Source organism: Schistocerca gregaria, chromosome 2, assembly GCF_023897955.1.
Source record: "Schistocerca gregaria isolate iqSchGreg1 chromosome 2, iqSchGreg1.2, whole genome shotgun sequence".
Taxonomy (NCBI): domain Eukaryota; kingdom Metazoa; phylum Arthropoda; class Insecta; order Orthoptera; family Acrididae; genus Schistocerca; species Schistocerca gregaria.
The window spans coordinates 810,904,173-810,929,305 of record NC_064921.1 but is presented as its reverse complement, the minus strand read 5'-3'; the positions used below and the strand labels follow the sequence as shown (position 1 = coordinate 810,929,305).

The 25,133-nt window shown below is 51.7% G+C and overlaps 52 non-coding genes across 52 annotated transcripts; 42 read left to right on the top strand and 10 right to left on the bottom strand.

Moving 5' to 3' along the window:
* The first annotated feature begins 50 nt into the window (after window positions 1-50).
* On the top strand, window positions 51-121 carry Trnag-gcc (transfer RNA glycine (anticodon GCC)). Its single transcript has one exon. It is a non-coding gene; the product is annotated as a tRNA-Gly (tRNA).
* Window positions 122-414: 293 nt separating this feature from the next.
* Window positions 415-487, top strand: Trnam-cau (transfer RNA methionine (anticodon CAU)). Its single transcript has one exon. It is a non-coding gene; the product is annotated as a tRNA-Met (tRNA).
* Window positions 488-943: 456 nt separating this feature from the next.
* On the top strand, window positions 944-1,015 carry Trnae-uuc (transfer RNA glutamic acid (anticodon UUC)). Its single transcript has one exon. It is a non-coding gene; the product is annotated as a tRNA-Glu (tRNA).
* A 257-nt stretch (window positions 1,016-1,272) lies between these two features.
* Trnai-aau (transfer RNA isoleucine (anticodon AAU)) lies at window positions 1,273-1,346 on the top strand. The gene has a single exon. It is a non-coding gene; the product is annotated as a tRNA-Ile (tRNA).
* A 741-nt stretch (window positions 1,347-2,087) lies between these two features.
* Trnag-ucc (transfer RNA glycine (anticodon UCC)) lies at window positions 2,088-2,159 on the bottom strand. The gene has a single exon. It is a non-coding gene; the product is annotated as a tRNA-Gly (tRNA).
* Window positions 2,160-2,490: 331 nt separating this feature from the next.
* On the top strand, window positions 2,491-2,561 carry Trnag-gcc (transfer RNA glycine (anticodon GCC)). Its single transcript has one exon. It is a non-coding gene; the product is annotated as a tRNA-Gly (tRNA).
* Window positions 2,562-2,854: 293 nt separating this feature from the next.
* On the top strand, window positions 2,855-2,927 carry Trnam-cau (transfer RNA methionine (anticodon CAU)). Its single transcript has one exon. It is a non-coding gene; the product is annotated as a tRNA-Met (tRNA).
* Window positions 2,928-3,383: 456 nt separating this feature from the next.
* On the top strand, window positions 3,384-3,455 carry Trnae-uuc (transfer RNA glutamic acid (anticodon UUC)). Its single transcript has one exon. It is a non-coding gene; the product is annotated as a tRNA-Glu (tRNA).
* Window positions 3,456-3,712: 257 nt separating this feature from the next.
* Window positions 3,713-3,786, top strand: Trnai-aau (transfer RNA isoleucine (anticodon AAU)). Its single transcript has one exon. It is a non-coding gene; the product is annotated as a tRNA-Ile (tRNA).
* A 741-nt stretch (window positions 3,787-4,527) lies between these two features.
* On the bottom strand, window positions 4,528-4,599 carry Trnag-ucc (transfer RNA glycine (anticodon UCC)). The gene has a single exon. It is a non-coding gene; the product is annotated as a tRNA-Gly (tRNA).
* A 331-nt stretch (window positions 4,600-4,930) lies between these two features.
* On the top strand, window positions 4,931-5,001 carry Trnag-gcc (transfer RNA glycine (anticodon GCC)). Its single transcript has one exon. It is a non-coding gene; the product is annotated as a tRNA-Gly (tRNA).
* A 293-nt stretch (window positions 5,002-5,294) lies between these two features.
* Trnam-cau (transfer RNA methionine (anticodon CAU)) lies at window positions 5,295-5,367 on the top strand. The gene has a single exon. It is a non-coding gene; the product is annotated as a tRNA-Met (tRNA).
* A 456-nt stretch (window positions 5,368-5,823) lies between these two features.
* Trnae-uuc (transfer RNA glutamic acid (anticodon UUC)) lies at window positions 5,824-5,895 on the top strand. Its single transcript has one exon. It is a non-coding gene; the product is annotated as a tRNA-Glu (tRNA).
* A 257-nt stretch (window positions 5,896-6,152) lies between these two features.
* Trnai-aau (transfer RNA isoleucine (anticodon AAU)) lies at window positions 6,153-6,226 on the top strand. Its single transcript has one exon. It is a non-coding gene; the product is annotated as a tRNA-Ile (tRNA).
* Window positions 6,227-6,967: 741 nt separating this feature from the next.
* On the bottom strand, window positions 6,968-7,039 carry Trnag-ucc (transfer RNA glycine (anticodon UCC)). The gene has a single exon. It is a non-coding gene; the product is annotated as a tRNA-Gly (tRNA).
* Window positions 7,040-7,370: 331 nt separating this feature from the next.
* Window positions 7,371-7,441, top strand: Trnag-gcc (transfer RNA glycine (anticodon GCC)). The gene has a single exon. It is a non-coding gene; the product is annotated as a tRNA-Gly (tRNA).
* Window positions 7,442-7,734: 293 nt separating this feature from the next.
* On the top strand, window positions 7,735-7,807 carry Trnam-cau (transfer RNA methionine (anticodon CAU)). Its single transcript has one exon. It is a non-coding gene; the product is annotated as a tRNA-Met (tRNA).
* A 456-nt stretch (window positions 7,808-8,263) lies between these two features.
* Window positions 8,264-8,335, top strand: Trnae-uuc (transfer RNA glutamic acid (anticodon UUC)). The gene has a single exon. It is a non-coding gene; the product is annotated as a tRNA-Glu (tRNA).
* Window positions 8,336-8,592: 257 nt separating this feature from the next.
* Trnai-aau (transfer RNA isoleucine (anticodon AAU)) lies at window positions 8,593-8,666 on the top strand. Its single transcript has one exon. It is a non-coding gene; the product is annotated as a tRNA-Ile (tRNA).
* A 741-nt stretch (window positions 8,667-9,407) lies between these two features.
* On the bottom strand, window positions 9,408-9,479 carry Trnag-ucc (transfer RNA glycine (anticodon UCC)). Its single transcript has one exon. It is a non-coding gene; the product is annotated as a tRNA-Gly (tRNA).
* Window positions 9,480-9,810: 331 nt separating this feature from the next.
* On the top strand, window positions 9,811-9,881 carry Trnag-gcc (transfer RNA glycine (anticodon GCC)). The gene has a single exon. It is a non-coding gene; the product is annotated as a tRNA-Gly (tRNA).
* A 293-nt stretch (window positions 9,882-10,174) lies between these two features.
* Window positions 10,175-10,247, top strand: Trnam-cau (transfer RNA methionine (anticodon CAU)). The gene has a single exon. It is a non-coding gene; the product is annotated as a tRNA-Met (tRNA).
* Window positions 10,248-10,703: 456 nt separating this feature from the next.
* On the top strand, window positions 10,704-10,775 carry Trnae-uuc (transfer RNA glutamic acid (anticodon UUC)). Its single transcript has one exon. It is a non-coding gene; the product is annotated as a tRNA-Glu (tRNA).
* Window positions 10,776-11,032: 257 nt separating this feature from the next.
* Trnai-aau (transfer RNA isoleucine (anticodon AAU)) lies at window positions 11,033-11,106 on the top strand. The gene has a single exon. It is a non-coding gene; the product is annotated as a tRNA-Ile (tRNA).
* Window positions 11,107-11,847: 741 nt separating this feature from the next.
* On the bottom strand, window positions 11,848-11,919 carry Trnag-ucc (transfer RNA glycine (anticodon UCC)). Its single transcript has one exon. It is a non-coding gene; the product is annotated as a tRNA-Gly (tRNA).
* A 331-nt stretch (window positions 11,920-12,250) lies between these two features.
* On the top strand, window positions 12,251-12,321 carry Trnag-gcc (transfer RNA glycine (anticodon GCC)). Its single transcript has one exon. It is a non-coding gene; the product is annotated as a tRNA-Gly (tRNA).
* A 293-nt stretch (window positions 12,322-12,614) lies between these two features.
* On the top strand, window positions 12,615-12,687 carry Trnam-cau (transfer RNA methionine (anticodon CAU)). The gene has a single exon. It is a non-coding gene; the product is annotated as a tRNA-Met (tRNA).
* A 455-nt stretch (window positions 12,688-13,142) lies between these two features.
* Window positions 13,143-13,214, top strand: Trnae-uuc (transfer RNA glutamic acid (anticodon UUC)). Its single transcript has one exon. It is a non-coding gene; the product is annotated as a tRNA-Glu (tRNA).
* A 257-nt stretch (window positions 13,215-13,471) lies between these two features.
* Window positions 13,472-13,545, top strand: Trnai-aau (transfer RNA isoleucine (anticodon AAU)). Its single transcript has one exon. It is a non-coding gene; the product is annotated as a tRNA-Ile (tRNA).
* Window positions 13,546-14,286: 741 nt separating this feature from the next.
* Trnag-ucc (transfer RNA glycine (anticodon UCC)) lies at window positions 14,287-14,358 on the bottom strand. The gene has a single exon. It is a non-coding gene; the product is annotated as a tRNA-Gly (tRNA).
* A 331-nt stretch (window positions 14,359-14,689) lies between these two features.
* On the top strand, window positions 14,690-14,760 carry Trnag-gcc (transfer RNA glycine (anticodon GCC)). The gene has a single exon. It is a non-coding gene; the product is annotated as a tRNA-Gly (tRNA).
* A 293-nt stretch (window positions 14,761-15,053) lies between these two features.
* Window positions 15,054-15,126, top strand: Trnam-cau (transfer RNA methionine (anticodon CAU)). Its single transcript has one exon. It is a non-coding gene; the product is annotated as a tRNA-Met (tRNA).
* A 456-nt stretch (window positions 15,127-15,582) lies between these two features.
* Window positions 15,583-15,654, top strand: Trnae-uuc (transfer RNA glutamic acid (anticodon UUC)). Its single transcript has one exon. It is a non-coding gene; the product is annotated as a tRNA-Glu (tRNA).
* Window positions 15,655-15,911: 257 nt separating this feature from the next.
* On the top strand, window positions 15,912-15,985 carry Trnai-aau (transfer RNA isoleucine (anticodon AAU)). The gene has a single exon. It is a non-coding gene; the product is annotated as a tRNA-Ile (tRNA).
* A 741-nt stretch (window positions 15,986-16,726) lies between these two features.
* Trnag-ucc (transfer RNA glycine (anticodon UCC)) lies at window positions 16,727-16,798 on the bottom strand. Its single transcript has one exon. It is a non-coding gene; the product is annotated as a tRNA-Gly (tRNA).
* Window positions 16,799-17,129: 331 nt separating this feature from the next.
* Window positions 17,130-17,200, top strand: Trnag-gcc (transfer RNA glycine (anticodon GCC)). The gene has a single exon. It is a non-coding gene; the product is annotated as a tRNA-Gly (tRNA).
* Window positions 17,201-17,493: 293 nt separating this feature from the next.
* Window positions 17,494-17,566, top strand: Trnam-cau (transfer RNA methionine (anticodon CAU)). The gene has a single exon. It is a non-coding gene; the product is annotated as a tRNA-Met (tRNA).
* A 456-nt stretch (window positions 17,567-18,022) lies between these two features.
* Window positions 18,023-18,094, top strand: Trnae-uuc (transfer RNA glutamic acid (anticodon UUC)). Its single transcript has one exon. It is a non-coding gene; the product is annotated as a tRNA-Glu (tRNA).
* A 257-nt stretch (window positions 18,095-18,351) lies between these two features.
* On the top strand, window positions 18,352-18,425 carry Trnai-aau (transfer RNA isoleucine (anticodon AAU)). Its single transcript has one exon. It is a non-coding gene; the product is annotated as a tRNA-Ile (tRNA).
* Window positions 18,426-19,166: 741 nt separating this feature from the next.
* On the bottom strand, window positions 19,167-19,238 carry Trnag-ucc (transfer RNA glycine (anticodon UCC)). The gene has a single exon. It is a non-coding gene; the product is annotated as a tRNA-Gly (tRNA).
* A 331-nt stretch (window positions 19,239-19,569) lies between these two features.
* Trnag-gcc (transfer RNA glycine (anticodon GCC)) lies at window positions 19,570-19,640 on the top strand. Its single transcript has one exon. It is a non-coding gene; the product is annotated as a tRNA-Gly (tRNA).
* A 293-nt stretch (window positions 19,641-19,933) lies between these two features.
* On the top strand, window positions 19,934-20,006 carry Trnam-cau (transfer RNA methionine (anticodon CAU)). Its single transcript has one exon. It is a non-coding gene; the product is annotated as a tRNA-Met (tRNA).
* Window positions 20,007-20,462: 456 nt separating this feature from the next.
* On the top strand, window positions 20,463-20,534 carry Trnae-uuc (transfer RNA glutamic acid (anticodon UUC)). The gene has a single exon. It is a non-coding gene; the product is annotated as a tRNA-Glu (tRNA).
* Window positions 20,535-20,791: 257 nt separating this feature from the next.
* Window positions 20,792-20,865, top strand: Trnai-aau (transfer RNA isoleucine (anticodon AAU)). Its single transcript has one exon. It is a non-coding gene; the product is annotated as a tRNA-Ile (tRNA).
* Window positions 20,866-21,606: 741 nt separating this feature from the next.
* Window positions 21,607-21,678, bottom strand: Trnag-ucc (transfer RNA glycine (anticodon UCC)). The gene has a single exon. It is a non-coding gene; the product is annotated as a tRNA-Gly (tRNA).
* Window positions 21,679-22,009: 331 nt separating this feature from the next.
* On the top strand, window positions 22,010-22,080 carry Trnag-gcc (transfer RNA glycine (anticodon GCC)). The gene has a single exon. It is a non-coding gene; the product is annotated as a tRNA-Gly (tRNA).
* Window positions 22,081-22,373: 293 nt separating this feature from the next.
* On the top strand, window positions 22,374-22,446 carry Trnam-cau (transfer RNA methionine (anticodon CAU)). The gene has a single exon. It is a non-coding gene; the product is annotated as a tRNA-Met (tRNA).
* A 456-nt stretch (window positions 22,447-22,902) lies between these two features.
* Window positions 22,903-22,974, top strand: Trnae-uuc (transfer RNA glutamic acid (anticodon UUC)). Its single transcript has one exon. It is a non-coding gene; the product is annotated as a tRNA-Glu (tRNA).
* A 257-nt stretch (window positions 22,975-23,231) lies between these two features.
* On the top strand, window positions 23,232-23,305 carry Trnai-aau (transfer RNA isoleucine (anticodon AAU)). Its single transcript has one exon. It is a non-coding gene; the product is annotated as a tRNA-Ile (tRNA).
* A 741-nt stretch (window positions 23,306-24,046) lies between these two features.
* Trnag-ucc (transfer RNA glycine (anticodon UCC)) lies at window positions 24,047-24,118 on the bottom strand. Its single transcript has one exon. It is a non-coding gene; the product is annotated as a tRNA-Gly (tRNA).
* A 331-nt stretch (window positions 24,119-24,449) lies between these two features.
* On the top strand, window positions 24,450-24,520 carry Trnag-gcc (transfer RNA glycine (anticodon GCC)). The gene has a single exon. It is a non-coding gene; the product is annotated as a tRNA-Gly (tRNA).
* A 293-nt stretch (window positions 24,521-24,813) lies between these two features.
* Trnam-cau (transfer RNA methionine (anticodon CAU)) lies at window positions 24,814-24,886 on the top strand. The gene has a single exon. It is a non-coding gene; the product is annotated as a tRNA-Met (tRNA).
* The last annotated feature ends 247 nt before the right edge of the window (window positions 24,887-25,133 follow it).

Genomic DNA, 25,133 nt, shown 5'->3' with positions numbered 1-25,133 from the left:
CCCTTCAGACGTCTGCCGCGGAAAGCACAAGGAAGCTGCAAACTAGCTGAGCATCGGTGGTTCAGTGGTAGAATGCTCGCCTGCCACGCGGGCGGCCCGGGTTCGATTCCCGGCCGATGCATCATTTTGTTTTTTCCCCGATAGTGGAGCTGCGTGTCCTTCGCACTCGAAGTGCGTGGGCCACGAGAATGAACCGCGGGATTCCGTGTGGAAACAACCAAACACGCAGCGCGCACGTCTTCTCGTTTGGACTCCTGCGTGCTATTGTGCATACTGGCGTCGGCCTATCATCGCAAGTTGCCTGCAGCGCCGGGAATGCACGTGTAGTAACAGAAAAAATGAGCCAGCAAGTGCAGACTCTCTACCACTAGTATTTGCTACTTGCCGAGATACCAGAAGGTTTGGCCATCACGTGCCTCGGTAGCGCAGTAGGCAGCGCGTAAGTCTCATAATCTTAAGGTCGTGAGTTCGATCCTCACCCGGGGCATTTAATTTACTTCCGTTCACAGCTAAATTGACGGCTCTGGGGTTGCGAAGGAGCAAAACAGCTTGTAGTTTGTTATCCATAAGGCTTCAACAACTCAGCGTGAAAATGCTTACTTCCCGTTATTACTACTTGCAGTTCTTTTGTGAAATTTTCAAGAAAAAATGTACTAGTAATAAAACTGAATTTCGTATGATATAACATGTAAAGTCACACAGTGTATGACCTGCTATATAATGACAGGCTGCAGGTCTTTACTTGCGAAATAAGTAAATAAATATTACTACTCACAGCTTTGCTTTTCCTCCTACCCCTGTAACAACGAGGCCAAAAGCAACGGACTGTGACTTTTGCCATGCGCGCCTCGGCATGGGAGAGCGAAAAGATGCTCGCAAACAGGGAAAGTGCGACAAGAAAAGCCAGTGGAGGGGGTGTAAACCCCAAAAACAAGCGTGCGCGTCCGGTGTGGTCTAGTGGCTAGGATACCTGGCTTTCACCCAGGAGGCCCGGGTTCGATTCCCGGTACCGGAATGTAATTTTTTCGGAACAAATCACGACAAGTTTGGACCCTGCGAAATGCTGTTTCACGTCCTCCTCGCGTTATAGCTACTGGTTCATAAACGTGAGCTGAAAACAGTCGAGAGAAACGGGCACGCAATGAAATTACTACAAGCAGCGGAATAAAGGGAGAAGAGACCCTGGTCCACTGTTGGACTGCTACCATAGAAATGTTACCTGTAAATACGCAGAGCCACTCCCTCTAAGCGCTGGAAGACGGAGTGCACCGAGGCCCGTTAGCTCAGTTGGTTAGAGCGTCGTGCTAATAACGCGAAGGTCGTGGGTTCGATCCCCCCACGGGCCACTTCGATTTTACTACTTCAAAAAGGCAACGCCGATTTCCCCGGGCAAGTATGGTGACAAAGAAATCGTCACATTGTGTGGGAGCTGATAGGGGACCCGAAAGAGACTTGTCGGGACGCGCTAAAACACTTCACAGGTCACAGCACGCTGAACACACAGTTTGTCGTCCGATCACCGCTACTGCGCGACGCTGGGCGTTGTCAGTGCTTGGGCGGGTGACCGCCTGCGAACACAGGGCGCTGCCGACAGTTTCAATTCGTATTTCTCTTTTCTCGTCGGTTTCGGAGCTGCAGCGCTATTCGGTCTAGGGCACTGGCGCCACGTTTTGCCTCTCGGTATGCCAAGTCGCGCCGTGCGGCCACAGTGAAATGAAGGAGCGTGTTGTAAAATTTTCAACAAAGAAAAAAAGAAATGTGCTAGTAATAAAACTGAATTTGTCTGACAGAACATGTAAAATCACACAATGCACGATAACAGGCAGCAGGTCTTTACTTGAGGCGTAAGTAATGTTGTGCCCGCCTCGCCATACCTCTCTCAGTCGTTTCGCGTGCTTGTCCTTCTGATATAGGCCGATTGGAGAGCGTCAGCTCTCGCGTCAGCCGAGCAAAGTCGAGACAAGTCGAGACTCAAGCGGAATCGACGCACACAATATAGGGTGGCCTGCAGCCAGTAAGAGGAGGAAAGAAACATTAATTTAATGACGCGTGGCAAAAGTACTCATACGCAGAAGTAAAACGCAGGCTGCGGTGGCCGGGAATCGAACCCGGATCAACTGCTTGGAAGGCAACTATGCTGACCATTACACCACCACCGCACGGTTTTCTTGCGCGCACGCCGCGCTGTGTCTGCTTCCCGCCTGTCGGCGGCGGCTGAAGGAGGTCGCAGCAGCAGGCGCATTACGGGGTAGGCGAGCGCATCCAGACAGCGTCTCTACGCACATTTCGCGTCCTTTGGCAAGAGTCGTCGCGTGCGTGCGCCGCAACACTACTTAGACGATCGCGTTCGGGCGTCATTTTTAAGCAGTGCAGCGCAGGATTCAGCGTTTGTAGCATTCTCTCGAGAGGATGCCACGGCGCTGGACGGCAGTCCCACTTTCCCTTCAGACGTCTGCCGCGGAAAGCACAAGGAAGCTGCAAACTAGCTGAGCATCGGTGGTTCAGTGGTAGAATGCTCGCCTGCCACGCGGGCGGCCCGGGTTCGATTCCCGGCCGATGCATCATTTTGTTTTTTCCCCGATAGTGGAGCTGCGTGTCCTTCGCACTCGAAGTGCGTGGGCCACGAGAATGAACCGCGGGATTCCGTGTGGAAACAACCAAACACGCAGTGCGCACGTCTTCTCGTTTGGACTCCTGCGTGCTATTGTGCATACTGGCGTCGGCCTATCATCGCAAGTTGCCTGCAGCGCCGGGAATGCACGTGTAGTAACAGAAAAAATGAGCCAGCAAGTGCAGACTCTCTACCACTAGTATTTGCTACTTGCCGAGATACCAGAAGGTTTGGCCATCACGTGCCTCGGTAGCGCAGTAGGCAGCGCGTAAGTCTCATAATCTTAAGGTCGTGAGTTCGATCCTCACCCGGGGCATTTAATTTACTTCCGTTCACAGCTAAATTGACGGCTCTGGGGTTGCGAAGGAGCAAAACAGCTTGTAGTTTGTTATCCATAAGGCTTCAACAACTCAGCGTGAAAATGCTTACTTCCCGTTATTACTACTTGCAGTTCTTTTGTGAAATTTTCAAGAAAAAATGTACTAGTAATAAAACTGAATTTCGTATGATATAACATGTAAAGTCACACAGTGTATGACCTGCTATATAATGACAGGCTGCAGGTCTTTACTTGCGAAATAAGTAAATAAATATTACTACTCACAGCTTTGCTTTTCCTCCTACCCCTGTAACAACGAGGCCAAAAGCAACGGACTGTGACTTTTGCCATGCGCGCCTCGGCATGGGAGAGCGAAAAGATGCTCGCAAACAGGGAAAGTGCGACACGGAAAGCCAGTGGAGGGGGTGTAAACCCCAAAAATAAGCGTGCGCGTCCGGTGTGGTCTAGTGGCTAGGATACCTGGCTTTCACCCAGGAGGCCCGGGTTCGATTCCCGGTACCGGAATGTAATTTTTTCGGAACAAATCACGACAAGTTTGGACCCTGCGAAATGCTGTTTCACGTCCTCCTCGCGTTATAGCTACTGGTTCATAAACGTGAGCTGAAAACAGTCGAGAGAAACGGGCACGCAATGAAATTACTACGAGCAGCGGAATAAAGGGAGAAGAGACCCTGGTCCACTGTTGGACTGCTACCATAGAAATGTTACCTGTAAATACGCAGAGCCACTCCCTCTAAGCGCTGGAAGACGGAGTGCACCGAGGCCCGTTAGCTCAGTTGGTTAGAGCGTCGTGCTAATAACGCGAAGGTCGTGGGTTCGATCCCCCCACGGGCCACTTCGATTTTACTACTTCAAAAAGGCAACGCCGATTTCCCCGGGCAAGTATGGTGACAAAGAAATCGTCACATTGTGTGGGAGCTGATAGGGGACCCGAAAGAGACTTGTCGGGACGCGCTAAAACACTTCACAGGTCACAGCACGCTGAACACACAGTTTGTCGTCCGATCACCGCTACTGCGCGACGCTGGGCGTTGTCAGTGCTTGGGCGGGTGACCGCCTGCGAACACAGGGCGCTGCCGACAGTTTCAATTCGTATTTCTCTTTTCTCGTCGGTTTCGGAGCTGCAGCGCTATTCGGTCTAGGGCACTGGCGCCACGTTTTGCCTCTCGGTATGCCAAGTCGCGCCGTGCGGCCACAGTGAAATGAAGGAGCGTGTTGTAAAATTTTCAACAAAGAAAAAAAGAAATGTGCTAGTAATAAAACTGAATTTGTCTGACAGAACATGTAAAATCACACAATGCACGATAACAGGCAGCAGGTCTTTACTTGAGGCGTAAGTAATGTTGTGCCCGCCTCGCCATACCTCTCTCAGTCGTTTCGCGTGCTTGTCCTTCTGATATAGGCCGATTGGAGAGCGTCAGCTCTCGCGTCAGCCGAGCAAAGTCGAGACAAGTCGAGACTCAAGCGGAATCGACGCACACAATATAGGGTGGCCTGCAGCCAGTAAGAGGAGGAAAGAAACATTAATTTAATGACGCGTGGCAAAAGTACTCATACGCAGAAGTAAAACGCAGGCTGCGGTGGCCGGGAATCGAACCCGGATCAACTGCTTGGAAGGCAACTATGCTGACCATTACACCACCACCGCACGGTTTTCTTGCGCGCACGCCGCGCTGTGTCTGCTTCCCGCCTGTCGGCGGCGGCTGAAGGAGGTCGCAGCAGCAGGCGCATTACGGGGTAGGCGAGCGCATCCAGACAGCGTCTCTACGCACATTTCGCGTCCTTTGGCAAGAGTCGTCGCGTGCGTGCGCCGCAACACTACTTAGACGATCGCGTTCGGGCGTCATTTTTAAGCAGTGCAGCGCAGGATTCAGCGTTTGTAGCATTCTCTCGAGAGGATGCCACGGCGCTGGACGGCAGTCCCACTTTCCCTTCAGACGTCTGCCGCGGAAAGCACAAGGAAGCTGCAAACTAGCTGAGCATCGGTGGTTCAGTGGTAGAATGCTCGCCTGCCACGCGGGCGGCCCGGGTTCGATTCCCGGCCGATGCATCATTTTGTTTTTTCCCCGATAGTGGAGCTGCGTGTCCTTCGCACTCGAAGTGCGTGGGCCACGAGAATGAACCGCGGGATTCCGTGTGGAAACAACCAAACACGCAGTGCGCACGTCTTCTCGTTTGGACTCCTGCGTGCTATTGTGCATACTGGCGTCGGCCTATCATCGCAAGTTGCCTGCAGCGCCGGGAATGCACGTGTAGTAACAGAAAAAATGAGCCAGCAAGTGCAGACTCTCTACCACTAGTATTTGCTACTTGCCGAGATACCAGAAGGTTTGGCCATCACGTGCCTCGGTAGCGCAGTAGGCAGCGCGTAAGTCTCATAATCTTAAGGTCGTGAGTTCGATCCTCACCCGGGGCATTTAATTTACTTCCGTTCACAGCTAAATTGACGGCTCTGGGGTTGCGAAGGAGCAAAACAGCTTGTAGTTTGTTATCCATAAGGCTTCAACAACTCAGCGTGAAAATGCTTACTTCCCGTTATTACTACTTGCAGTTCTTTTGTGAAATTTTCAAGAAAAAATGTACTAGTAATAAAACTGAATTTCGTATGATATAACATGTAAAGTCACACAGTGTATGACCTGCTATATAATGACAGGCTGCAGGTCTTTACTTGCGAAATAAGTAAATAAATATTACTACTCACAGCTTTGCTTTTCCTCCTACCCCTGTAACAACGAGGCCAAAAGCAACGGACTGTGACTTTTGCCATGCGCGCCTCGGCATGGGAGAGCGAAAAGATGCTCGCAAACAGGGAAAGTGCGACACGGAAAGCCAGTGGAGGGGGTGTAAACCCCAAAAACAAGCGTGCGCGTCCGGTGTGGTCTAGTGGCTAGGATACCTGGCTTTCACCCAGGAGGCCCGGGTTCGATTCCCGGTACCAGAATGTAATTTTTTCGGAACAAATCACGACAAGTTTGGACCCTGCGAAATGCTGTTTCACGTCCTCCTCGCGTTATAGCTACTGGTTCATAAACGTGAGCTGAAAACAGTCGAGAGAAACGGGCACGCAATGAAATTACTACGAGCAGCGGAATAAAGGGAGAAGAGACCCTGGTCCACTGTTGGACTGCTACCATAGAAATGTTACCTGTAAATACGCAGAGCCACTCCCTCTAAGCGCTGGAAGACGGAGTGCACCGAGGCCCGTTAGCTCAGTTGGTTAGAGCGTCGTGCTAATAACGCGAAGGTCGTGGGTTCGATCCCCCCACGGGCCACTTCGATTTTACTACTTCAAAAAGGCAACGCCGATTTCCCCGGGCAAGTATGGTGACAAAGAAATCGTCACATTGTGTGGGAGCTGATAGGGGACCCGAAAGAGACTTGTCGGGACGCGCTAAAACACTTCACAGGTCACAGCACGCTGAACACACAGTTTGTCGTCCGATCACCGCTACTGCGCGACGCTGGGCGTTGTCAGTGCTTGGGCGGGTGACCGCCTGCGAACACAGGGCGCTGCCGACAGTTTCAATTCGTATTTCTCTTTTCTCGTCGGTTTCGGAGCTGCAGCGCTATTCGGTCTAGGGCACTGGCGCCACGTTTTGCCTCTCGGTATGCCAAGTCGCGCCGTGCGGCCACAGTGAAATGAAGGAGCGTGTTGTAAAATTTTCAACAAAGAAAAAAAGAAATGTGCTAGTAATAAAACTGAATTTGTCTGACAGAACATGTAAAATCACACAATGCACGATAACAGGCAGCAGGTCTTTACTTGAGGCGTAAGTAATGTTGTGCCCGCCTCGCCATACCTCTCTCAGTCGTTTCGCGTGCTTGTCCTTCTGATATAGGCCGATTGGAGAGCGTCAGCTCTCGCGTCAGCCGAGCAAAGTCGAGACAAGTCGAGACTCAAGCGGAATCGACGCACACAATATAGGGTGGCCTGCAGCCAGTAAGAGGAGGAAAGAAACATTAATTTAATGACGCGTGGCAAAAGTACTCATACGCAGAAGTAAAACTCAGGCTGCGGTGGCCGGGAATCGAACCCGGATCAACTGCTTGGAAGGCAACTATGCTGACCATTACACCACCACCGCACGGTTTTCTTGCGCGCACGCCGCGCTGTGTCTGCTTCCCGCCTGTCGGCGGCGGCTGAAGGTGGTCGCAGCAGCAGGCGCATTACGGGGTAGGCGAGCGCATCCAGACAGCGTCTCTACGCACATTTCGCGTCCTTTGGCAAGAGTCGTCACGTGTGTGCGCCGCAACACTACTTAGACGATCGCGTTCGGGCGTCATTTTTAAGCAGTGCAGCGCAGGATTCAGCGTTTGTAGCATTCTCTCGAGAGGATGCCACGGCGCTGGACGGCAGTCCCACTTTCCCTTCAGACGTCTGCCGCGGAAAGCACAAGGAAGCTGCAAACTAGCTGAGCATCGGTGGTTCAGTGGTAGAATGCTCGCCTGCCACGCGGGCGGCCCGGGTTCGATTCCCGGCCGATGCATCATTTTGTTTTTTCCCCGATAGTGGAGCTGCGTGTCCTTCGCACTCGAAGTGCGTGGGCCACGAGAATGAACCGCGGGATTCCGTGTGGAAACAACCAAACACGCAGCGCGCACGTCTTCTCGTTTGGACTCCTGCGTGCTATTGTGCATACTGGCGTCGGCCTATCATCGCAAGTTGCCTGCAGCGCCGGGAATGCACGTGTAGTAACAGAAAAAATGAGCCAGCAAGTGCAGACTCTCTACCACTAGTATTTGCTACTTGCCGAGATACCAGAAGGTTTGGCCATCACGTGCCTCGGTAGCGCAGTAGGCAGCGCGTAAGTCTCATAATCTTAAGGTCGTGAGTTCGATCCTCACCCGGGGCATTTAATTTACTTCCGTTCACAGCTAAATTGACGGCTCTGGGGTTGCGAAGGAGCAAAACAGCTTGTAGTTTGTTATCCATAAGGCTTCAACAACTCAGCGTGAAAATGCTTACTTCCCGTTATTACTACTTGCAGTTCTTTTGTGAAATTTTCAAGAAAAAATGTACTAGTAATAAAACTGAATTTCGTATGATATAACATGTAAAGTCACACAGTGTATGACCTGCTATATAATGACAGGCTGCAGGTCTTTACTTGCGAAATAAGTAAATAAATATTACTACTCACAGCTTTGCTTTTCCTCCTACCCCTGTAACAACGAGGCCAAAAGCAACGGACTGTGACTTTTGCCATGCGCGCCTCGGCATGGGAGAGCGAAAAGATGCTCGCAAACAGGGAAAGTGCGACAAGAAAAGCCAGTGGAGGGGGTGTAAACCCCAAAAACAAGCGTGCGCGTCCGGTGTGGTCTAGTGGCTAGGATACCTGGCTTTCACCCAGGAGGCCCGGGTTCGATTCCCGGTACCGGAATGTAATTTTTTCGGAACAAATCACGACAAGTTTGGACCCTGCGAAATGCTGTTTCACGTCCTCCTCGCGTTATAGCTACTGGTTCATAAACGTGAGCTGAAAACAGTCGAGAGAAACGGGCACGCAATGAAATTACTACAAGCAGCGGAATAAAGGGAGAAGAGACCCTGGTCCACTGTTGGACTGCTACCATAGAAATGTTACCTGTAAATACGCAGAGCCACTCCCTCTAAGCGCTGGAAGACGGAGTGCACCGAGGCCCGTTAGCTCAGTTGGTTAGAGCGTCGTGCTAATAACGCGAAGGTCGTGGGTTCGATCCCCCCACGGGCCACTTCGATTTTACTACTTCAAAAAGGCAACGCCGATTTCCCCGGGCAAGTATGGTGACAAAGAAATCGTCACATTGTGTGGGAGCTGATAGGGGACCCGAAAGAGACTTGTCGGGACGCGCTAAAACACTTCACAGGTCACAGCACGCTGAACACACAGTTTGTCGTCCGATCACCGCTACTGCGCGACGCTGGGCGTTGTCAGTGCTTGGGCGGGTGACCGCCTGCGAACACAGGGCGCTGCCGACAGTTTCAATTCGTATTTCTCTTTTCTCGTCGGTTTCGGAGCTGCAGCGCTATTCGGTCTAGGGCACTGGCGCCACGTTTTGCCTCTCGGTATGCCAAGTCGCGCCGTGCGGCCACAGTGAAATGAAGGAGCGTGTTGTAAAATTTTCAACAAAGAAAAAAAGAAATGTGCTAGTAATAAAACTGAATTTGTCTGACAGAACATGTAAAATCACACAATGCACGATAACAGGCAGCAGGTCTTTACTTGAGGCGTAAGTAATGTTGTGCCCGCCTCGCCATACCTCTCTCAGTCGTTTCGCGTGCTTGTCCTTCTGATATAGGCCGATTGGAGAGCGTCAGCTCTCGCGTCAGCCGAGCAAAGTCGAGACAAGTCGAGACTCAAGCGGAATCGACGCACACAATATAGGGTGGCCTGCAGCCAGTAAGAGGAGGAAAGAAACATTAATTTAATGACGCGTGGCAAAAGTACTCATACGCAGAAGTAAAACTCAGGCTGCGGTGGCCGGGAATCGAACCCGGATCAACTGCTTGGAAGGCAACTATGCTGACCATTACACCACCACCGCACGGTTTTCTTGCGCGCACGCCGCGCTGTGTCTGCTTCCCGCCTGTCGGCGGCGGCTGAAGGTGGTCGCAGCAGCAGGCGCATTACGGGGTAGGCGAGCGCATCCAGACAGCGTCTCTACGCACATTTCGCGTCCTTTGGCAAGAGTCGTCACGTGTGTGCGCCGCAACACTACTTAGACGATCGCGTTCGGGCGTCATTTTTAAGCAGTGCAGCGCAGGATTCAGCGTTTGTAGCATTCTCTCGAGAGGATGCCACGGCGCTGGACGGCAGTCCCACTTTCCCTTCAGACGTCTGCCGCGGAAAGCACAAGGAAGCTGCAAACTAGCTGAGCATCGGTGGTTCAGTGGTAGAATGCTCGCCTGCCACGCGGGCGGCCCGGGTTCGATTCCCGGCCGATGCATCATTTTGTTTTTTCCCCGATAGTGGAGCTGCGTGTCCTTCGCACTCGAAGTGCGTGGGCCACGAGAATGAACCGCGGGATTCCGTGTGGAAACAACCAAACACGCAGCGCGCACGTCTTCTCGTTTGGACTCCTGCGTGCTATTGTGCATACTGGCGTCGGCCTATCATCGCAAGTTGCCTGCAGCGCCGGGAATGCACGTGTAGTAACAGAAAAAATGAGCCAGCAAGTGCAGACTCTCTACCACTAGTATTTGCTACTTGCCGAGATACCAGAAGGTTTGGCCATCACGTGCCTCGGTAGCGCAGTAGGCAGCGCGTAAGTCTCATAATCTTAAGGTCGTGAGTTCGATCCTCACCCGGGGCATTTAATTTACTTCCGTTCACAGCTAAATTGACGGCTCTGGGGTTGCGAAGGAGCAAAACAGCTTGTAGTTTGTTATCCATAAGGCTTCAACAACTCAGCGTGAAAATGCTTACTTCCCGTTATTACTACTTGCAGTTCTTTTGTGAAATTTTCAAGAAAAAATGTACTAGTAATAAAACTGAATTTCGTATGATATAACATGTAAAGTCACACAGTGTATGACCTGCTATATAATGACAGGCTGCAGGTCTTTACTTGCGAAATAAGTAAATAAATATTACTACTCACAGCTTTGCTTTTCCTCCTACCCCTGTAACAACGAGGCCAAAAGCAACGGACTGTGACTTTTGCCATGCGCGCCTCGGCATGGGAGAGCGAAAAGATGCTCGCAAACAGGGAAAGTGCGACAAGAAAAGCCAGTGGAGGGGGTGTAAACCCCAAAAACAAGCGTGCGCGTCCGGTGTGGTCTAGTGGCTAGGATACCTGGCTTTCACCCAGGAGGCCCGGGTTCGATTCCCGGTACCGGAATGTAATTTTTTCGGAACAAATCACGACAAGTTTGGACCCTGCGAAATGCTGTTTCACGTCCTCCTCGCGTTATAGCTACTGGTTCATAAACGTGAGCTGAAAACAGTCGAGAGAAACGGGCACGCAATGAAATTACTACAAGCAGCGGAATAAAGGGAGAAGAGACCCTGGTCCACTGTTGGACTGCTACCATAGAAATGTTACCTGTAAATACGCAGAGCCACTCCCTCTAAGCGCTGGAAGACGGAGTGCACCGAGGCCCGTTAGCTCAGTTGGTTAGAGCGTCGTGCTAATAACGCGAAGGTCGTGGGTTCGATCCCCCCACGGGCCACTTCGATTTTACTACTTCAAAAAGGCAACGCCGATTTCCCCGGGCAAGTATGGTGACAAAGAAATCGTCACATTGTGTGGGAGCTGATAGGGGACCCGAAAGAGACTTGTCGGGACGCGCTAAAACACTTCACAGGTCACAGCACGCTGAACACACAGTTTGTCGTCCGATCACCGCTACTGCGCGACGCTGGGCGTTGTCAGTGCTTGGGCGGGTGACCGCCTGCGAACACAGGGCGCTGCCGACAGTTTCAATTCGTATTTCTCTTTTCTCGTCGGTTTCGGAGCTGCAGCGCTATTCGGTCTAGGGCACTGGCGCCACGTTTTGCCTCTCGGTATGCCAAGTCGCGCCGTGCGGCCACAGTGAAATGAAGGAGCGTGTTGTAAAATTTTCAACAAAGAAAAAAAGAAATGTGCTAGTAATAAAACTGAATTTGTCTGACAGAACATGTAAAATCACACAATGCACGATAACAGGCAGCAGGTCTTTACTTGAGGCGTAAGTAATGTTGTGCCCGCCTCGCCATACCTCTCTCAGTCGTTTCGCGTGCTTGTCCTTCTGATATAGGCCGATTGGAGAGCGTCAGCTCTCGCGTCAGCCGAGCAAAGTCGAGACAAGTCGAGACTCAAGCGGAATCGACGCACACAATATAGGGTGGCCTGCAGCCAGTAAGAGGAGGAAAGAAACATTAATTTAATGACGCGTGGCAAAAGTACTCATACGCAGAAGTAAAACTCAGGCTGCGGTGGCCGGGAATCGAACCCGGATCAACTGCTTGGAAGGCAACTATGCTGACCATTACACCACCACCGCACGGTTTTCTTGCGCGCACGCCGCGCTGTGTCTGCTTCCCGCCTGTCGGCGGCGGCTGAAGGTGGTCGCAGCAGCAGGCGCATTACGGGGTAGGCGAGCGCATCCAGACAGCGTCTCTACGCACATTTCGCGTCCTTTGGCAAGAGTCGTCACGTGTGTGCGCCGCAACACTACTTAGACGATCGCGTTCGGGCGTCATTTTTAAGCAGTGCAGCGCAGGATTCAGCGTTTGTAGCATTCTCTCGAGAGGATGCCACGGCGCTGGACGGCAGTCCCACTTTCCCTTCAGACGTCTGCCGCGGAAAGCACAAGGAAGCTGCAAACCAGCTGAGCATCGGTGGTTCAGTGGTAGAATGCTCGCCTGCCACGCGGGCGGCCCGGGTTCGATTCCCGGCCGATGCATCATTTTGTTTTTTCCCCGATAGTGGAGCTGCGTGTCCTTCGCACTCGAAGTGCGTGGGCCACGAGAATGAACCGCGGGATTCCGTGTGGAAACAACCAAACACGCAGCGCGCACGTCTTCTCGTTTGGACTCCTGCGTGCTATTGTGCATACTGGCGTCGGCCTATCATCGCAAGTTGCCTGCAGCGCCGGGAATGCACGTGTAGTAACAGAAAAAATGAGCCAGCAAGTGCAGACTCTCTACCACTAGTATTTGCTACTTGCCGAGATACCAGAAGGTTTGGCCATCACGTGCCTCGGTAGCGCAGTAGGCAGCGCGTAAGTCTCATAATCTTAAGGTCGTGAGTTCGATCCTCACCCGGGGCATTTAATTTACTTCCGTTCACAGCTAAATTGACGGCTCTGGGGTTGCGAAGGAGCAAAACAGCTTGTAGTTTGTTATCCATAAGGCTTCAACAACTCAGCGTGAAAATGCTTACTTCCCGTTATTACTACTTGCAGTTCTTTTGTGAAATTTTCAAGAAAAAATGTACTAGTAATAAAACTGAATTTCGTATGATATAACATGTAAAGTCACACAGTGTATGACCTGCTATATAATGACAGGCTGCAGGTCTTTACTTGCGAAATAAGTAAATAAATATTACTACTCACAGCTTTGCTTTTCCTCCTACCCCTGTAACAACGAGGCCAAAAGCAACGGACTGTGACTTTTGCCATGCGCGCCTCGGCATGGGAGAGCGAAAAGATGCTCGCAAACAGGGAAAGTGCGACAAGAAAAGCCAGTGCAGGGGGTGTAAACCCCGAAAATAGTGTGCGCGTCCGGTGTGGTCTAGTGGCTAGGATACCTGGCTTTCACCCAGGAGGCCCGGGTTCGATTCCCGGTACCGGAATGTAATTTTTTCGGAACAAATCACGACAAGTTTGGACCCTGCGAAATGCTGTTTCACGTCCTCCTCGCGTTATAGCTACTGGTTCATAAACGTGAGCTGAAAACAGTCGAGAGAAACGGGCACGCAATGAAATTACTACAAGCAGCGGAATAAAGGGAGAAGAGACCCTGGTCCACTGTTGGACTGCTACCATAGAAATGTTACCTGTAAATACGCAGAGCCACTCCCTCTAAGCGCTGGAAGACGGAGTGCACCGAGGCCCGTTAGCTCAGTTGGTTAGAGCGTCGTGCTAATAACGCGAAGGTCGTGGGTTCGATCCCCCCACGGGCCACTTCGATTTTACTACTTCAAAAAGGCAACGCCGATTTCCCCGGGCAAGTATGGTGACAAAGAAATCGTCACATTGTGTGGGAGCTGATAGGGGACCCGAAAGAGACTTGTCGGGACGCGCTAAAACACTTCACAGGTCACAGCACGCTGAACACACAGTTTGTCGTCCGATCACCGCTACTGCGCGACGCTGGGCGTTGTCAGTGCTTGGGCGGGTGACCGCCTGCGAACACAGGGCGCTGCCGACAGTTTCAATTCGTATTTCTCTTTTCTCGTCGGTTTCGGAGCTGCAGCGCTATTCGGTCTAGGGCACTGGCGCCACGTTTTGCCTCTCGGTATGCCAAGTCGCGCCGTGCGGCCACAGTGAAATGAAGGAGCGTGTTGTAAAATTTTCAACAAAGAAAAAAAGAAATGTGCTAGTAATAAAACTGAATTTGTCTGACAGAACATGTAAAATCACACAATGCACGATAACAGGCAGCAGGTCTTTACTTGAGGCGTAAGTAATGTTGTGCCCGCCTCGCCATACCTCTCTCAGTCGTTTCGCGTGCTTGTCCTTCTGATATAGGCCGATTGGAGAGCGTCAGCTCTCGCGTCAGCCGAGCAAAGTCGAGACAAGTCGAGACTCAAGCGGAATCGACGCACACAATATAGGGTGGCCTGCAGCCAGTAAGAGGAGGAAAGAAACATTAATTTAATGACGCGTGGCAAAAGTACTCATACGCAGAAGTAAAACTCAGGCTGCGGTGGCCGGGAATCGAACCCGGATCAACTGCTTGGAAGGCAACTATGCTGACCATTACACCACCACCGCACGGTTTTCTTGCGCGCACGCCGCGCTGTGTCTGCTTCCCGCCTGTCGGCGGCGGCTGAAGGTGGTCGCAGCAGCAGGCGCATTACGGGGTAGGCGAGCGCATCCAGACAGCGTCTCTACGCACATTTCGCGTCCTTTGGCAAGAGTCGTCACGTGTGTGCGCCGCAACACTACTTAGACGATCGCGTTCGGGCGTCATTTTTAAGCAGTGCAGCGCAGGATTCAGCGTTTGTAGCATTCTCTCGAGAGGATGCCACGGCGCTGGACGGCAGTCCCACTTTCCCTTCAGACGTCTGCCGCGGAAAGCACAAGGAAGCTGCAAACTAGCTGAGCATCGGTGGTTCAGTGGTAGAATGCTCGCCTGCCACGCGGGCGGCCCGGGTTCGATTCCCGGCCGATGCATCATTTTGTTTTTTCCCCGATAGTGGAGCTGCGTGTCCTTCGCACTCGAAGTGCGTGGGCCACGAGAATGAACCGCGGGATTCCGTGTGGAAACAACCAAACACGCAGCGCGCACGTCTTCTCGTTTGGACTCCTGCGTGCTATTGTGCATACTGGCGTCGGCCTATCATCGCAAGTTGCCTGCAGCGCCGGGAATGCACGTGTAGTAACAGAAAAAATGAGCCAGCAAGTGCAGACTCTCTACCACTAGTATTTGCTACTTGCCGAGATACCAGAAGGTTTGGCCATCACGTGCCTCGGTAGCGCAGTAGGCAGCGCGTAAGTCTCATAATCTTAAGGTCGTGAGTTCGATCCTCACCCGGGGCATTTAATTTACTTCCGTTCACAGCTAAATTGACGGCTCTGGGGTTGCGAAGGAGCAAAACAGCTTGTAGTTTGTTATCCATAAGGCTTCAACAACTCAGCGTGAAAATGCTTACTTCCCGTTATTACTACTTGCAGTTCTTTTGTGAAATTTTCAAGAAAAAATGTACTAGTAATAAAACTGAATTTCGTATGATATAACATGTAAAGTCACACAGTGTATGACCTGCTATATAATGACAGGCTGCAGGTCTTTACTTGCGAAATAAGTAAATAAATATTACTACTCACAGCTTTGCTTTTCCTCCTACCCCTGTAACAACGAGGCCAAAAGCAACGGACTGTGACTTTTGCCATGCGCGCCTCGGCATGGGAGAGCGAAAAGATGCTCGCAAACAGGGAAAGTGCGACAAGAAAAGCCAGTGGAGGGGGTGTAAACCCCAAAAACAAGCGTGCGCGTCCGGTGTGGTCTAGTGGCTAGGATACCTGGCTTTCACCCAGGAGGCCCGGGTTCGATTCCCGGTACCGGAATGTAATTTTTTCGGAACAAATCACGACAAGTTTGGACCCTGCGAAATGCTGTTTCACGTCCTCCTCGCGTTATAGCTACTGGTTCATAAACGTGAGCTGAAAACAGTCGAGAGAAACGGGCACGCAATGAAATTACTACAAGCAGCGGAATAAAGGGAGAAGAGACCCTGGTCCACTGTTGGACTGCTACCATAGAAATGTTACCTGTAAATACGCAGAGCCACTCCCTCTAAGCGCTGGAAGACGGAGTGCACCGAGGCCCGTTAGCTCAGTTGGTTAGAGCGTCGTGCTAATAACGCGAAGGTCGTGGGTTCGATCCCCCCACGGGCCACTTCGATTTTACTACTTCAAAAAGGCAACGCCGATTTCCCCGGGCAAGTATGGTGACAAAGAAATCGTCACATTGTGTGGGATCTGATAGGGGACCCGAAAGAGACTTGTCGGGACGCGCTAAAACACTTCACAGGTCACAGCACGCTGAACACACAGTTTGTCGTCCGATCACCGCTACTGCGCGACGCTGGGCGTTGTCAGTGCTTGGGCGGGTGACCGCCTGCGAACACAGGGCGCTGCCGACAGTTTCAATTCGTATTTCTCTTTTCTCGTCGGTTTCGGAGCTGCAGCGCTATTCGGTCTAGGGCACTGGCGCCACGTTTTGCCTCTCGGTATGCCAAGTCGCGCCGTGCGGCCACAGTGAAATGAAGGAGCGTGTTGTAAAATTTTCAACAAAGAAAAAAAGAAATGTGCTAGTAATAAAACTGAATTTGTCTGACAGAACATGTAAAATCACACAATGCACGATAACAGGCAGCAGGTCTTTACTTGAGGCGTAAGTAATGTTGTGCCCGCCTCGCCATACCTCTCTCAGTCGTTTCGCGTGCTTGTCCTTCTGATATAGGCCGATTGGAGAGCGTCAGCTCTCGCGTCAGCCGAGCAAAGTCGAGACAAGTCGAGACTCAAGCGGAATCGACGCACACAATATAGGGTGGCCTGCAGCCAGTAAGAGGAGGAAAGAAACATTAATTTAATGACGCGTGGCAAAAGTACTCATACGCAGAAGTAAAACGCAGGCTGCGGTGGCCGGGAATCGAACCCGGATCAACTGCTTGGAAGGCAACTATGCTGACCATTACACCACCACCGCACGGTTTTCTTGCGCGCACGCCGCGCTGTGTCTGCTTCCCGCCTGTCGGCGGCGGCTGAAGGAGGTCGCAGCAGCAGGCGCATTACGGGGTAGGCGAGCGCATCCAGACAGCGTCTCTACGCACATTTCGCGTCCTTTGGCAAGAGTCGTCGCGTGCGTGCGCCGCAACACTACTTAGACGATCGCGTTCGGGCGTCATTTTTAAGCAGTGCAGCGCAGGATTCAGCGTTTGTAGCATTCTCTCGAGAGGATGCCACGGCGCTGGACGGCAGTCCCACTTTCCCTTCAGACGTCTGCCGCGGAAAGCACAAGGAAGCTGCAAACTAGCTGAGCATCGGTGGTTCAGTGGTAGAATGCTCGCCTGCCACGCGGGCGGCCCGGGTTCGATTCCCGGCCGATGCATCATTTTGTTTTTTCCCCGATAGTGGAGCTGCGTGTCCTTCGCACTCGAAGTGCGTGGGCCACGAGAATGAACCGCGGGATTCCGTGTGGAAACAACCAAACACGCAGTGCGCACGTCTTCTCGTTTGGACTCCTGCGTGCTATTGTGCATACTGGCGTCGGCCTATCATCGCAAGTTGCCTGCAGCGCCGGGAATGCACGTGTAGTAACAGAAAAAATGAGCCAGCAAGTGCAGACTCTCTACCACTAGTATTTGCTACTTGCCGAGATACCAGAAGGTTTGGCCATCACGTGCCTCGGTAGCGCAGTAGGCAGCGCGTAAGTCTCATAATCTTAAGGTCGTGAGTTCGATCCTCACCCGGGGCATTTAATTTACTTCCGTTCACAGCTAAATTGACGGCTCTGGGGTTGCGAAGGAGCAAAACAGCTTGTAGTTTGTTATCCATAAGGCTTCAACAACTCAGCGTGAAAATGCTTACTTCCCGTTATTACTACTTGCAGTTCTTTTGTGAAATTTTCAAGAAAAAATGTACTAGTAATAAAACTGAATTTCGTATGATATAACATGTAAAGTCACACAGTGTATGACCTGCTATATAATGACAGGCTGCAGGTCTTTACTTGCGAAATAAGTAAATAAATATTACTACTCACAGCTTTGCTTTTCCTCCTACCCCTGTAACAACGAGGCCAAAAGCAACGGACTGTGACTTTTGCCATGCGCGCCTCGGCATGGGAGAGCGAAAAGATGCTCGCAAACAGGGAAAGTGCGACACGGAAAGCCAGTGGAGGGGGTGTAAACCCCAAAAACAAGCGTGCGCGTCCGGTGTGGTCTAGTGGCTAGGATACCTGGCTTTCACCCAGGAGGCCCGGGTTCGATTCCCGGTACCGGAATGTAATTTTTTCGGAACAAATCACGACAAGTTTGGACCCTGCGAAATGCTGTTTCACGTCCTCCTCGCGTTATAGCTACTGGTTCATAAACGTGAGCTGAAAACAGTCGAGAGAAACGGGCACGCAATGAAATTACTACGAGCAGCGGAATAAAGGGAGAAGAGACCCTGGTCCACTGTTGGACTGCTACCATAGAAATGTTACCTGTAAATACGCAGAGCCACTCCCTCTAAGCGCTGGAAGACGGAGTGCACCGAGGCCCGTTAGCTCAGTTGGTTAGAGCGTCGTGCTAATAACGCGAAGGTCGTGGGTTCGATCCCCCCACGGGCCACTTCGATTTTACTACTTCAAAAAGGCAACGCCGATTTCCCCGGGCAAGTATGGTGACAAAGAAATCGTCACATTGTGTGGGAGCTGATAGGGGACGCGAAAGAGACTTGTCGGGACGCGCTAAAACACTTCACAGGTCACAGCACGCTGAACACACAGTTTGTCGTCCGATCACCGCTACTGCGCGACGCTGGGCGTTGTCAGTGCTTGGGCGGGTGACCGCCTGCGAACACAGGGCGCTGCCGACAGTTTCAATTCGTATTTCTCTTTTCTCGTCGGTTTCGGAGCTGCAGCGCTATTCGGTCTAGGGCACTGGCGCCACGTTTTGCCTCTCGGTATGCCAAGTCGCGCCGTGCGGCCACAGTGAAATGAAGGAGCGTGTTGTAAAATTTTCAACAAAGAAAAAAAGAAATGTGCTAGTAATAAAACTGAATTTGTCTGACAGAACATGTAAAATCACACAATGCACGATAACAGGCAGCAGGTCTTTACTTGAGGCGTAAGTAATGTTGTGCCCGCCTCGCCATACCTCTCTCAGTCGTTTCGCGTGCTTGTCCTTCTGATATAGGCCGATTGGAGAGCGTCAGCTCTCGCGTCAGCCGAGCAAAGTCGAGACAAGTCGAGACTCAAGCGGAATCGACGCACACAATATAGGGTGGCCTGCAGCCAGTAAGAGGAGGAAAGAAACATTAATTTAATGACGCGTGGCAAAAGTACTCATACGCAGAAGTAAAACTCAGGCTGCGGTGGCCGGGAATCGAACCCGGATCAACTGCTTGGAAGGCAACTATGCTGACCATTACACCACCACCGCACGGTTTTCTTGCGCGCACGCCGCGCTGTGTCTGCTTCCCGCCTGTCGGCGGCGGCTGAAGGTGGTCGCAGCAGCAGGCGCATTACGGGGTAGGCGAGCGCATCCAGACAGCGTCTCTACGCACATTTCGCGTCCTTTGGCAAGAGTCGTCACGTGTGTGCGCCGCAACACTACTTAGACGATCGCGTTCGGGCGTCATTTTTAAGCAGTGCAGCGCAGGATTCAGCGTTTGTAGCATTCTCTCGAGAGGATGCCACGGCGCTGGACGGCAGTCCCACTTTCCCTTCAGACGTCTGCCGCGGAAAGCACAAGGAAGCTGCAAACTAGCTGAGCATCGGTGGTTCAGTGGTAGAATGCTCGCCTGCCACGCGGGCGGCCCGGGTTCGATTCCCGGCCGATGCATCATTTTGTTTTTTCCCCGATAGTGGAGCTGCGTGTCCTTCGCACTCGAAGTGCGTGGGCCACGAGAATGAACCGCGGGATTCCGTGTGGAAACAACCAAACACGCAGCGCGCACGTCTTCTCGTTTGGACTCCTGCGTGCTATTGTGCATACTGGCGTCGGCCTATCATCGCAAGTTGCCTGCAGCGCCGGGAATGCACGTGTAGTAACAGAAAAAATGAGCCAGCAAGTGCAGACTCTCTACCACTAGTATTTGCTACTTGCCGAGATACCAGAAGGTTTGGCCATCACGTGCCTCGGTAGCGCAGTAGGCAGCGCGTAAGTCTCATAATCTTAAGGTCGTGAGTTCGATCCTCACCCGGGGCATTTAATTTACTTCCGTTCACAGCTAAATTGACGGCTCTGGGGTTGCGAAGGAGCAAAACAGCTTGTAGTTTGTTATCCATAAGGCTTCAACAACTCAGCGTGAAAATGCTTACTTCCCGTTATTACTACTTGCAGTTCTTTTGTGAAATTTTCAAGAAAAAATGTACTAGTAATAAAACTGAATTTCGTATGATATAACATGTAAAGTCACACAGTGTATGACCTGCTATATAATGACAGGCTGCAGGTCTTTACTTGCGAAATAAGTAAATAAATATTACTACTCACAGCTTTGCTTTTCCTCCTACCCCTGTAACAACGAGGCCAAAAGCAACGGACTGTGACTTTTGCCATGCGCGCCTCGGCATGGGAGAGCGAAAAGATGCTCGCAAACAGGGAAAGTGCGACAAGAAAAGCCAGTGGAGGGGGTGTAAACCCCAAAAACAAGCGTGCGCGTCCGGTGTGGTCTAGTGGCTAGGATACCTGGCTTTCACCCAGGAGGCCCGGGTTCGATTCCCGGTACCGGAATGTAATTTTTTCGGAACAAATCACGACAAGTTTGGACCCTGCGAAATGCTGTTTCACGTCCTCCTCGCGTTATAGCTACTGGTTCATAAACGTGAGCTGAAAACAGTCGAGAGAAACGGGCACGCAATGAAATTACTACAAGCAGCGGAATAAAGGGAGAAGAGACCCTGGTCCACTGTTGGACTGCTACCATAGAAATGTTACCTGTAAATACGCAGAGCCACTTCCTCTAAGCGCTGGAAGACGGAGTGCACCGAGGCCCGTTAGCTCAGTTGGTTAGAGCGTCGTGCTAATAACGCGAAGGTCGTGGGTTCGATCCCCCCACGGGCCACTTCGATTTTACTACTTCAAAAAGGCAACGCCGATTTCCCCGGGCAAGTATGGTGACAAAGAAATCGTCACATTGTGTGGGAGCTGATAGGGGACCCGAAAGAGACTTGTCGGGACGCGCTAAAACACTTCACAGGTCACAGCACGCTGAACACACAGTTTGTCGTCCGATCACCGCTACTGCGCGACGCTGGGCGTTGTCAGTGCTTGGGCGGGTGACCGCCTGCGAACACAGGGCGCTGCCGACAGTTTCAATTCGTATTTCTCTTTTCTCGTCGGTTTCGGAGCTGCAGCGCTATTCGGTCTAGGGCACTGGCGCCACGTTTTGCCTCTCGGTATGCCAAGTCGCGCCGTGCGGCCACAGTGAAATGAAGGAGCGTGTTGTAAAATTTTCAACAAAGAAAAAAAGAAATGTGCTAGTAATAAAACTGAATTTGTCTGACAGAACATGTAAAATCACACAATGCACGATAACAGGCAGCAGGTCTTTACTTGAGGCGTAAGTAATGTTGTGCCCGCCTCGCCATACCTCTCTCAGTCGTTTCGCGTGCTTGTCCTTCTGATATAGGCCGATTGGAGAGCGTCAGCTCTCGCGTCAGCCGAGCAAAGTCGAGACAAGTCGAGACTCAAGCGGAATCGACGCACACAATATAGGGTGGCCTGCAGCCAGTAAGAGGAGGAAAGAAACATTAATTTAATGACGCGTGGCAAAAGTACTCATACGCAGAAGTAAAACGCAGGCTGCGGTGGCCGGGAATCGAACCCGGATCAACTGCTTGGAAGGCAACTATGCTGACCATTACACCACCACCGCACGGTTTTCTTGCGCGCACGCCGCGCTGTGTCTGCTTCCCGCCTGTCGGCGGCGGCTGAAGGAGGTCGCAGCAGCAGGCGCATTACGGGGTAGGCGAGCGCATCCAGACAGCGTCTCTACGCACATTTCGCGTCCTTTGGCAAGAGTCGTCGCGTGCGTGCGCCGCAACACTACTTAGACGATCGCGTTCGGGCGTCATTTTTAAGCAGTGCAGCGCAGGATTCAGCGTTTGTAGCATTCTCTCGAGAGGATGCCACGGCGCTGGACGGCAGTCCCACTTTCCCTTCAGACGTCTGCCGCGGAAAGCACAAGGAAGCTGCAAACTAGCTGAGCATCGGTGGTTCAGTGGTAGAATGCTCGCCTGCCACGCGGGCGGCCCGGGTTCGATTCCCGGCCGATGCATCATTTTGTTTTTTCCCCGATAGTGGAGCTGCGTGTCCTTCGCACTCGAAGTGCGTGGGCCACGAGAATGAACCGCGGGATTCCGTGTGGAAACAACCAAACACGCAGTGCGCACGTCTTCTCGTTTGGACTCCTGCGTGCTATTGTGCATACTGGCGTCGGCCTATCATCGCAAGTTGCCTGCAGCGCCGGGAATGCACGTGTAGTAACAGAAAAAATGAGCCAGCAAGTGCAGACTCTCTACCACTAGTATTTGCTACTTGCCGAGATACCAGAAGGTTTGGCCATCACGTGCCTCGGTAGCGCAGTAGGCAGCGCGTAAGTCTCATAATCTTAAGGTCGTGAGTTCGATCCTCACCCGGGGCATTTAATTTACTTCCGTTCACAGCTAAATTGACGGCTCTGGGGTTGCGAAGGAGCAAAACAGCTTGTAGTTTGTTATCCATAAGGCTTCAACAACTCAGCGTGAAAATGCTTACTTCCCGTTATTACTACTTGCAGTTCTTTTGTGAAATTTTCAAGAAAAAATGTACTAGTAATAAAACTGAATTTCGTATGATATAACATGTAAAGTCACACAGTGTATGACCTGCTATATAATGACAGGCTGCAGGTCTTTACTTGCGAAATAAGTAAATAAATATTACTACTCACAGCTTTGCTTTTCCTCCTACCCCTGTAACAACGAGGCCAAAAGCAACGGACTGTGACTTTTGCCATGCGCGCCTCGGCATGGGAGAGCGAAAAGATGCTCGCAAACAGGGAAAGTGCGACACGGAAAGCCAGTGGAGGGGGTGTAAACCCCAAAAACAAGCGTGCGCGTCCGGTGTGGTCTAGTGGCTAGGATACCTGGCTTTCACCCAGGAGGCCCGGGTTCGATTCCCGGTACCGGAATGTAATTTTTTCGGAACAAATCACGACAAGTTTGGACCCTGCGAAATGCTGTTTCACGTCCTCCTCGCGTTATAGCTACTGGTTCATAAACGTGAGCTGAAAACAGTCGAGAGAAACGGGCACGCAATGAAATTACTACGAGCAGCGGAATAAAGGGAGAAGAGACCCTGGTCCACTGTTGGACTGCTACCATAGAAATGTTACCTGTAAATACGCAGAGCCACTCCCTCTAAGCGCTGGAAGACGGAGTGCACCGAGGCCCGTTAGCTCAGTTGGTTAGAGCGTCGTGCTAATAACGCGAAGGTCGTGGGTTCGATCCCCCCACGGGCCACTTCGATTTTACTACTTCAAAAAGGCAACGCCGATTTCCCCGGGCAAGTATGGTGACAAAGAAATCGTCACATTGTGTGGGAGCTGATAGGGGACCCGAAAGAGACTTGTCGGGACGCGCTAAAACACTTCACAGGTCACAGCACGCTGAACACACAGTTTGTCGTCCGATCACCGCTACTGCGCGACGCTGGGCGTTGTCAGTGCTTGGGCGGGTGACCGCCTGCGAACACAGGGCGCTGCCGACAGTTTCAATTCGTATTTCTCTTTTCTCGTCGGTTTCGGAGCTGCAGCGCTATTCGGTCTAGGGCACTGGCGCCACGTTTTGCCTCTCGGTATGCCAAGTCGCGCCGTGCGGCCACAGTGAAATGAAGGAGCGTGTTGTAAAATTTTCAACAAAGAAAAAAAGAAATGTGCTAGTAATAAAACTGAATTTGTCTGACAGAACATGTAAAATCACACAATGCACGATAACAGGCAGCAGGTCTTTACTTGAGGCGTAAGTAATGTTGTGCCCGCCTCGCCATACCTCTCTCAGTCGTTTCGCGTGCTTGTCCTTCTGATATAGGCCGATTGGAGAGCGTCAGCTCTCGCGTCAGCCGAGCAAAGTCGAGACAAGTCGAGACTCAAGCGGAATCGACGCACACAATATAGGGTGGCCTGCAGCCAGTAAGAGGAGGAAAGAAACATTAATTTAATGACGCGTGGCAAAAGTACTCATACGCAGAAGTAAAACGCAGGCTGCGGTGGCCGGGAATCGAACCCGGATCAACTGCTTGGAAGGCAACTATGCTGACCATTACACCACCACCGCACGGTTTTCTTGCGCGCACGCCGCGCTGTGTCTGCTTCCCGCCTGTCGGCGGCGGCTGAAGGTGGTCGCAGCAGCAGGCGCATTACGGGGTAGGCGAGCGCATCCAGACAGCGTCTCTACGCACATTTCGCGTCCTTTGGCAAGAGTCGTCGCGTGCGTGCGCCGCAACACTACTTAGACGATCGCGTTCGGGCGTCATTTTTAAGCAGTGCAGCGCAGGATTCAGCGTTTGTAGCATTCTCTCGAGAGGATGCCACGGCGCTGGACGGCAGTCCCACTTTCCCTTCAGACGTCTGCCGCGGAAAGCACAAGGAAGCTGCAAACTAGCTGAGCATCGGTGGTTCAGTGGTAGAATGCTGGCCTGCCACGCGGGCGGCCCGGGTTCGATTCCCGGCCGATGCATCATTTTGTTTTTTCCCCGATAGTGGAGCTGCGTGTCCTTCGCACTCGAAGTGCGTGGGCCACGAGAATGAACCGCGGGATTCCGTGTGGAAACAACCAAACACGCAGCGCGCACGTCTTCTCGTTTGGACTCCTGCGTGCTATTGTGCATACTGGCGTCGGCCTATCATCGCAAGTTGCCTGCAGCGCCGGGAATGCACGTGTAGTAACAGAAAAAATGAGCCAGCAAGTGCAGACTCTCTACCACTAGTATTTGCTACTTGCCGAGATACCAGAAGGTTTGGCCATCACGTGCCTCGGTAGCGCAGTAGGCAGCGCGTAAGTCTCATAATCTTAAGGTCGTGAGTTCGATCCTCACCCGGGGCATTTAATTTACTTCCGTTCACAGCTAAATTGACGGCTCTGGGGTTGCGAAGGAGCAAAACAGCTTGTAGTTTGTTATCCATAAGGCTTCAACAACTCAGCGTGAAAATGCTTACTTGCCGTTATTACTACTTGCAGTTCTTTTGTGAAATTTTCAAGAAAAAATGTACTAGTAATAAAACTGAATTTCGTATGATATAACATGTAAAGTCACACAGTGTATGACCTGCTATATAATGACAGGCTGCAG